Here is a 9,954-nt window from a genome sequence, read left to right as displayed (position 1 = left end):
TCCACAAGATCCACTGCTGCTCACAAATCAGACGACTACATTCACAGTTAGCAAAGACTTGCAGGAAAACTGTGAGCTGATGAAAGTCTGTGATTCGTTGCTACTTTAGCTGCAGGATTTCAAACAGAACTGAACTGTGCAGTCAAAATGTTTCTAATGTTTTCAGAATCGTTCTGGAGGTTCATCATTGTGTCTGTGGGTTTAGCAGCACTCATAATAATTGTTGTGGCAGTCAACATCTGGACAAGAACTAAAGGTGAGAACATTCACAGATGAAACTCAGAAACAGGAAGTTTTGATAAAGCTGGATTTTCACTGTGGAAACTAAAGTCGACTCTTTCTCTTTTCTTTTCAGGGACAAAAACACAGATGGATGAAAACACAGTGAGTTTATAATGTTTTTACAGTTGGTACTTTACACAGCAAACCAGTGTTTGTGACATCTGTTCTTCATTCTGAAGTGTAGATATAGATAGAAGAAGACAAACAGAAACAGGACTCACTGAGTTGTACTGAAGTGGCCGTAGCAGCAAAGTTCACAGGATTCATTGCATATAAAAATTAAAATAAAAGAATTTTACATTAAAAAATTAAATGGATGCAAATATTAGATAAACATGACAGTTTAAGTACAACACCAACACAAACTACAGCCTCCAAAGACGCCATAGATCTGAATCAACACGTCTTTGACACAGTGTCAATACAAACTGAACATTATTCCAGATTAAAGGGTCAGTTCACCTAAATTACATCACATCATGCAGTATTTTCTCACTTAACCTCTAGCAGCTTTAAACAACACAGATAGTTTAGTTTTATTTCCAAAAACAACGTCCACGTTACTGTACTACTATAAAATCTAGTTCCAATGCAAACTGTCCAGCAGCCAGTCAGATAAAGATCAGATCAGACAGTAACTAATGGTGCGTTCAGGGTCTGCTGACTGTGAACTGTGTTCAGTTTCAAAACATCAGCAGTAAACTGGGAGGAACATTTTGGATTTGGGGTACCACATAAACACTCCCTCTCTGGTCAGTCAGCTGCAGGAACATGTGACAGTTTGGGGTAGCCTACTTTATATTTACTCATATATTTATTTATTTTACTTTAATTAGTTAATTTCCTTCTGCGTGTCCTTCGTTACCACAGAAACACTTCCTCTCTCAGTGGCAGAAACATGTAACAGTAGCTGACGGTGCGTTCAGGTGCTGTCAGGTTATTTCTTATCTCCTTGTGTTAAATGTGGGTCAGTGATGTGAAAGCTGTCAGTTAAAGTGTGTCAGAGTGAGGGTTTGTTTGTGTTTCACAGGTGAATAATGATGAAGATGAAGATGATGGTGTGGTGAACTATGAAAACGATGGAGACCCTTCTGCCTCTGTCAGACTCCACTGATCAACAACTTCCATATCAACATCAGCTCATCAGAGAAAAGACTCCACTGCAGTTAAATAACAGCACATTTACACGAGTAGTTGAAGCCTTTAGAGAACTGTTGAGAAGATTTCTTAAGGTGCTTTGTTTATGTAACAAGGAAAGGTCAGACAGGTCTAGCTTAGAGTAAAGCCTAGTTCACACCACACAGTTTTAAGCCCGATTTGCCGCTCGGCGACCGTCAGGCTGTGATCAGGGGTAAATCAGAGATCGATCGGCGGTCGCCAGTCGTCATGTGTGAACTACTCAAGGACGCTTCAAAACGGCTTCCCGACACATTTCTGACACATCGCAGACGCCAGCCAGATATCTAGTGTGAGAGGCAGGCTTTTGGCCTAGTAATGCTACATTCAGTTGCAACCTCTCAGTGAAGCTCCGCCCCCTGTCTCTCCAGAAGCAGTCTCACAGCTGCGTCGCTTTAAGAGTTGATTTATAGGGAACACTCAGGATCTCTCGGTAGGCATCGTGTTCCAGTGTGGTTAGAAGTTATGCGTCAAGGCTGACAATGTTTTAACTTTTGTGAACAGGTTTTAATTTGTTTTCATCACAGGCATTTTAAGCCACCTGTCGTCCAGACCTCGTCGGCTGAACAGCCTGTTATGCTAAAGTTCACCGCAGAGAAGGCATCGGTGGTTGATAACTCAAATTCAAATTAGCTTTATTGGCATGAATGTATGACAACAACAATATTGCCAAAACCCTGAGTGGGCTCAAACGTCTGATCCGTAAATGAGGTGGAGTCAGAGCTGGGTTGGCTATTTACTGCATTGTTTGAGGATTGTATAGCCACTGCTGTCTTGTCTGCCTGATCAACTCCTGCTGTCTGTGCTTCTATTTTTATGTGGAATTATATTATTAGATTGTTACAGATGGGCCCTGTGAATGTTTTTGTCAACTGCTAAGGTCTGCTACGGGTGTGGCCATTCCCCTTTTTTTGGCTACGTGATTTCCCCCAGCTTATTAGCCATTTTTCCCCTCTTTTTAGTGTTCTGCCAGACGGACAGGGTGGTGGATTTTCCGAACCCCTTCCCCCTTCACTGCATGTGGTGGTAACTTAGTTTCATCGTGTTGTTTATGTGTGTTTGATTTGCTGTGTTTAGGTGGCTGCGCACCGTTGAGAGTATAGTGGTGTCAAGGCACTCTGGTAGCCCACAGGTAACCGCCTGCATGTCTGGCATCGGTAGATGCGGAGGTGTCTGTCTGTGGCAACTGTTAATTAGATATTTGGGGGTTGGAACCCCTCACTATTTGCCTTGGTTACACTAGCATCCAAATATCTGGAGGATTCGGCCGACTCGACATCCACATCCAGCCAATGAGAGCAGGCAGCTACTTTTCACCTCAAAACACTTTTTACACCTCCAGCTGTCTGTGTAGCTCAGACGCTGAAAGTCTTAATTTAGCTGACCCCATAAGTGTTTTCTGACCTTCTAGCTCGAGGTATTTCTCACACGTCCTTGTCAGGGAGACAACAACAGACTGATTAGGTAGAGTCAGTAGCTCATGCGTCAGGCTAGCAGATATCGGTGTTCTCCGGTAATCATACAAGGTTGAGTCCTACAAGAATGTTTCCAAGAACCTACTGGCTCCACAGGTTAGAGCACAACTCATGGGTAGTGACAGATTCCAACATGATGAAGCACTGGAGTCTAAACATCAGATAGATGAGTTGTTCTGGGTTAAGGCCAGTTAAAGATGAGCTAATAGGGAAACCTACAGGCTCTAGGGGGAAGACAGAAACATAAAAGGGACCAAAAGATGTCATCCTTCAGATTTGGTGTTGGCATTTGATGTGTTCACATGTTGTATGCTGGCACTGTGTCTCCTCGGCCGGGCTCAATAAACCATGCTATGTTAAGTCTTCATCAGTCTCTGAAACTTCTTCACACCTGAACCTGGCTCACAGTATTTCTTCAACGATAACAAAAATCTCATCAGATCAGTTTTAGATTATTACTGATTGTTTTTGTTTTTATTTATCAGTGTGAGAAATGTTTGTGTGTTTTGTGCTCAGCTGTTTCTGTTTCAGTCTGACTTTGAACAACAATATTCAAGTCTTGATTTCATCTCATATCAGGAAGCCCACTGTGAGTTTTATAAAATGTCTTTTCCTGCATCAGTTGTGAAAATCTTTATTTTCTGCAGCCAGTTCAGAACACAGCAGCTGGATTTCAGCTTCATTTAACAGGAACGAGCATTTAACTCTAGTAACAGTCTCCTCTTTATTATATCTGATGACAATATAAACTGCTAATAAAGAAATATTCACCACTTTAGTCTACATTGTGTTTTGTGATTCCTTCATGTACTAATGGAAAGTGAATATTCTTTACTATGAATGTTCTGCCTCTACTAGTAGAACCACCTCCCTCCTCTTGTCCCCTTCTAGTAGTAAACCTTCCCTCTGGAGGACCTCTAACCTTCCAGTGTCATGTTACGTCAGGCAGGGAGCAGATAAAGCAAGGATTCAGACAGAGTGCGAATTATACAGTGACAATCGGGGGGTCAACTTTTTTTCCACGTCGTAAAGGAAACAGCAGGTGTTTGCCTCAGTGAACTGAAGTCTTACAATCTCCTTGTTTGTTTAACGTAATGTCTGCAGTCTGTAGATGAGGATGAATCAAGTTCACCAGTTCATGGGTGCCACAAACAGGAGTCACCAAGTATTGTAGAAAGTCAGACCCACACAATGCTGAACCAGAACCAAAGACACTATCATAAAATACAGTCTGCATTATCATCTCTAATTCATAATTCTTATCATTTCAAGTTTTAAGTTTCAACTTACTCTTTTCTAAGCAAACATCTCATTTCCTCTAGCTCATGTTTACTGTGAATGAAATGTAATCTGCGTTCAATAAAGTAGTAGTCATACATGTGAAACAACAAACCTGGATTTGAACATTTTTCAGTTACCTAGCCAGGTAAAACTCCCAAATTCCTGAGTGAAAACAAATGGCGTGCTTATTGTAAAACACAGGTGTAGCATGGCTAAAACTTAGCTATCAATTTTAATAAATTTATGAGAATGAATACCCAATTATGAATTTCATATTCAGAAAATATTAATCATAAAAAGCTCTCATTTAAAAAAGGGGCACCACCGGAGTTGTTATTATCCTAGAGTCTCCGGACCTCTAGGTAGCTTTTAATAATAATACAATTATTACTAGTGATCAGTTAGTTAATAATCGCTCTTAAATCAGTCAGTCATTTCATATCTAAAGGGTCAATTCTCTTGGCAGGGACGTGGAGATAGTCAACACACACAGTTCCTTGATCACAGTGAATTTATTAACTAACTAAAGCGATATAAAAGGGTGGTTAAATACATCAGGGCAATAAACAATGGCTGAAAAATGAGAAGGGAGGTTTGATTGTGGGAAGCATTTGACTCATACCGCAACTAACAAATGCAATTAGATGATAACTCAGTTACGTCTAGGGGTATAAAGATTCCATATGCTGGACTGAAGAAAAATGGATTAGCAACTATTAGACGTTTTGGTCTTACTGATTGCGTTTCTTCCCGCCAGGTTGATGGTAAACGGCCTCACACTGGCAGAGTCCGTGCGTTCTTGGTTAGGACAACTTAAAGCTGTCGGCCAGTCTGTTATGGGATTGCGTGGTGTGGGGACAGAGAGGACCCAAATGCAATGTTCGGAGGGAAGGAGGTTTATTGAGGGAGAAAGGGGTAAAGGGGCTGGAGTGGAGGAAGAGGTGGATGTCAGGAAAGCACAGGCACGGGGAACCAAGGAGACAGGGGAACACTGGGGCCGAAGAAGCGAGGAGAGGGGGGGAACAGGGAGGACGCCGTGAGGGAAGTTCGAGGAGGAGAGGGCCAGTGGATGAGCCCAGCCGACTGAACGGAGGACGAGGGTGAGTGTACCTGGGAGGGAAACAGACAGAGAGACAGGGTTAGAGGTGACGGTGACAAAGCACAGGGAAAATGTGAAAAAACAAGAAACATGAAAGCCTGAACGGGGGGTGGCACCGGGTATGGAGCAATGACGATCAAGCTGCCTGTATTGTCTTGATACAGCTATGAGGTGATTACTGGCAGGTGTGGCAGGCTGACGAGGTGCAGGTGCAGGTAGTTGGCTGGGCTCAGGAGCAGAGGGAGAGAGAGCACACAGGGGAGAAAACACAGGGAGGCAGGCAGAGAACAGAAAACCAAGGAAAAAAGCAGAAAACTGATAAAAAGAAGAAAAAAACCAGGACACTCACCGTCAGCCGGGCTGCCACCACAACACAGTCGCTTTCTCTGCCAGGGAATTTCTCCGGGGGTCCGTCTCTGGAAGGCTTATGGAAGAAACTTGCAGTGGGGCCTTCCCGACCCTGTCTCGGGTCAGGTTTAAGTCGTCCTTTGTGGTTGCTGGCAGGCCATGTGGCGTCGTCCGACCTCCATGGGCTTAGCTCGACGGATAGAGCTTAAAAGGGGAACTTGGTCGTTCCTGAATTAGACCAGTGTAACTTAAAACAAATAAGGTTGCTGGGACTGAGGTAAAAATCAATGTCGCGGCACTTCGCGTGTGCAGCTTCAAGCGAAACAAAGACTTGTTGCGCTGGTCGAACTCTTAGGGCGTTGCCGGGAGAGGCACGCCGGCCGCGTGCCGAAGCGTCCAGAGAGCAGAGCGGAAGACCAGAGCACGAGGGGAGGACAAGAGAGTGAAGAGAAGAGCGTCGCGTGTCGCTCTTTTGTTGTCTGGGTCTTTCTAAACTTAATGTCTAAAAGAAAAGAAAATCTATTTGCGCGTATTATAATCAAATATTTTCCACAATCAAACCGTAGTGGTCAAACAGTTGTACGTTAGAAGTTAAGCATTTGGTAACAAAACAATTGTCACATTATTGGTCATAAATAAAACATTTATACATTAACGGCATTTCCGACGAGGTATGTAATACTTATTTCGTCCACTTGGGGGTGATCAGGTTACATGAGGAAAGCTTAAATTAACCCAAAACAATCTTTCCTTAGGAACTGGGAAATTCAGCCTTAAATTCAAGCTGGATAATTAATAGAGTATATTATGACATTTCTTTATCATCATTTCTAAAGGAATTGTGTGAGAAAGTATTGTGAACAAGCATTGGTTACACATGAGATGAAGGAGTGTCCTTAATCTTGCTGAAAATAAAAACACTGCAAAAGTAACTTATTTGATTCTTTTCAGCAATAATAACACCAGATAGCAACAACATGGTAACATATCTACTCAAATAGAGGCAAACGTAATCAAGTAACTAAAAGATTTAATTAAACAGTTAATGCTTTGGGGTCTTTGGAGACTGCAGTCTTTGTTTATTTAAAGTTCGGCTGTCCTGGATTATGTCACACTTAGGCGTAAAAGGGGGTATCCCTTTGATGGGGTAATGAAACACAGAGCAAGGACAGTTGTCACGGTTACATGTGTGGGGGGGCAGGAAATCCCGGCTCCAAGGAGAGTTCTGATAGGCTGTTCAGGGAAATGCTAATCGCTGGTTAATGTCCCTTTTGTCAGTTTAACAGTCAGACACCGCGTTATCAGGCTGTAGAATCAAAGGTGCCAGTTTTACGATCAACTGCTCAGGAATAGCACTAAGAGAAAGTGACCTCCACCCCCATTCTGTTGGGGTCTCTTCAGCCGTCTGTTGAAAGTTGATCTTTAACCCCCCTGCTCTCAGGGAGAGGGGAATAGTTTTGAGTAGTTCAAATTTATTTAATATAAATGCACAAATCCACACTGTTGTCCACTACCCAAGAATACCAAATACCCAAGAGAGGTGGAGGAAACGAGACACAGGTGGAAACAAAAATCAACTCAAGGACAGGAAGTGAACTGACAAAGACCCACGAGGAAGGATTTAACAAAAGAAAACAGGAAATCACCAAACTCACAACCAAAACCAGGACATCCAGGGGTTAAAGTAGTTTTCATCAGAATTTGATAAACGCCTGTTTGTCTCATGTCCACATTCTCACCAAAACACTTCCTATTCAGCTCAGTCAGGAGAGACTTAAATGAAAAAGAGGCTTAAAGAGGAATTAAAAGGAAAAGGAACAGGAGAGTTTAAGAAATGTGAGAGGGATGTATGGCCTACCTGGTGGAGGGGCTGTGACCACAGAGGCCAGAACCAGAATGGATGTGAAGGGCTCAGTGGGATCACTGAAGACTGCTTGATCCACCAGCTGCTGGAGCGAGAGAGGGAGGGAGGCCTGGAGCTGGAGTGATGCTGCAGTCTTTTATCTGGTCGGGGTCCTCCAGGAGAGAAAAGACAGTTTGAAAGTCTGACAGCAACAATATGATTGGCTCACAGAGGTTGTGGCAAATTCTGATTGGTTTAACTGAAAGAATGAACGCCCTCAATCTAATGACGGAGTTGGAAGCAGAAAAAAGGAAGAGAGGGGGCGGGGGAGAAATAGAGTCAGCATGAACGATGTCTTCCTGATTCAACTTCTGCTGAGCTTCAATTCTCAGAAAAAAATATCTGCAAAGATAAAATGAGGAACCAGCAGATCTCAGAGCAGTAAAATATCATCTTATCTGTGTTCTTCAGCAGCTGCTACAGTATCACCATATTGCACCATGGACATCAGGAGTCAGATTCTGGTGGGAGAGGAGTTTGACTCTTCACCTGTCTGTTCATGTGTGCTGTCAAACATCACCATGGATCCTGTCTGTTTTCTAATAAACACTATCTGAAGAAAACAAGTTGCATCATTGCAAACATTTATTTTAACTAACAATCTTCACACCTTCAGCTTCCTCTTCTTCTACTTTTACACCATGTGACTGTTCAAAGTGCGAACTTGATGCTTAATATAGTTTGTTTGTTTCAGCGTTAGATTTGCTTAGTGAATGCAGAAATATATTCCTTTGCCTTGTAGCAACTGACTTTGTTGTCCTTACCCGTTCATTATAGTTTCACAGGATCTTTGTCAGGCTGCTGTGATCTCTGACATCTTAACTGATGGCTGCATCTCATATTGCCGATCAATAATTGGGGGTCTCTGTCAGTCATCGTGCTTTTGGCTGAGGAAGTGACATCATCCTAACCACAGGAAGTAGCTGCTGCGTCTCTCTACTAAAGCACTAGTTTAGAAACTCAGACAGTTCTGAGCACGAGAACAAGAGACAGAAGAAGGAGAGACTCAGAGAATCATGATGGTTGAGTTCAAATGGATTTCTTTATTTCTTCCAGCGGTGCTTCAGTTTACAGGTAAGAATACATATATCACATATATAAATGGAAGGCACATTGTAAAAAATAACTTGATCAACATTATTAAAGATTCTTTATTAGCTACATTTGATTTAACTAAGAAAACCAAATCTGTTGTTTCTAATGTGGTGAGTTTAGTGAACTCTTGGAAACTAAGGATAAAGAAATAATCGTCACTAACTATGAACATAACAGACATTTTCTCATTTCACTTTATTTTTCATCATTTTCTCAACAGCAGCAGCTGGAAAACTTCCCCTCTCCTTCACTGTCAGAGTTGGAGATGACGTCACTTTGCCTTGTGAAAATGTGAAAGACGGTCAGCAAGAATGTGAAAATACTACATGGCTCTTCAGTGGTTCAGGAAACACAGCAGTAGTAGCGCTGTTTGAACATGGGCAGATTCACAATGAAGCCAAATCTAAATCAGACAGACTGAGTGTTACAGAGAACTGTTCTCTGGTTATAAAGAAGGTCACAGTCGAGGATGTTGGTCATTATTACTGTCGGCAGTTCAACATATCAGGACAACAACAAGGTCCAGACTCTCTGGTTTATCTGTCTGTTATTATCAGTGAGTATTTCCATCATAATGTTTTCAGCTCAAACTGTCTTGTTAGAACAATATACTGAAACATTACAATAATTATGATCACAGTGATGAAGTTAACTTTACTCTTGTTGTCTTTCTCTCACAATATCTCCATCTTCACCAGTGACTGAACGTAAGGACGCTGATGAGTGAATAATATATAACCTAATCAATTTATTTAGCCTAAATATCGGCTAGAAGAAAAAATTAAGAACTATTAGCGATTACAAGACATTTAGTGAAATAGGTTTAGTATCTTTGTGTCAACACTGTAACACTATTATGAATCCCTTGGCATCTGACATCTAGGTTTTGAGAACAGCTCAGTGCGCTAAGTGTCTGAGCTTACGCATGTTCTCTATTGAGACAGATACGACTCCCGTGAGTTCTCTATTTATCTTTGTTATAAAGGCAACGAAAACTCTCAGGGATTTATTCATTACAGTACTTTCATGGATTTTATGCTGTCCCTTTTTATGTTTGTAATGAAGACTAGAGAACACCCATCTTCCCCAGAGGCCCAGAAACGTATACATGTAGGTAATATTAAAAGTCTTGTCTTTACATTCTCCGTTTTGTCCTTTAACCTTTGTACTGGGTGACTAATATTAAATTAAGTTATTGTGAGCAGACGGGTAATCTGTGAGAAAAACACCTGCTGTTTGTAGATGGTCTACACTGAGATACTTAGTAGCCTACTGAATCAATGCAACCCTACCCA

General features: G+C 41.9%; 1 long non-coding RNA gene across 1 annotated transcript; it reads left to right on the top strand.

Moving 5' to 3' along the window:
• Positions 1-222: 222 nt before the first annotated feature.
• On the top strand, positions 223-1,343 carry LOC119912787. Its single transcript, XR_005446240.1, has 3 exons — positions 223-256; positions 356-384; positions 1,153-1,343. It is a non-coding gene; the product is annotated as an uncharacterized LOC119912787 (long non-coding RNA).
• The last annotated feature ends 8,611 nt before the right edge of the window (positions 1,344-9,954 follow it).

This window comes from Micropterus salmoides, unplaced genomic scaffold (assembly GCF_014851395.1).
Source record: "Micropterus salmoides isolate LMB-PRFRI ecotype aquatic unplaced genomic scaffold, ASM1485139v1 Ms_hic_scaffold_2, whole genome shotgun sequence".
NCBI classification, from domain to species: domain Eukaryota; kingdom Metazoa; phylum Chordata; class Actinopteri; order Centrarchiformes; family Centrarchidae; genus Micropterus; species Micropterus salmoides.
The sequence above is the reverse complement of the archived record's forward strand: the minus strand, read 5'-3'. Positions and strand labels throughout refer to the sequence as shown.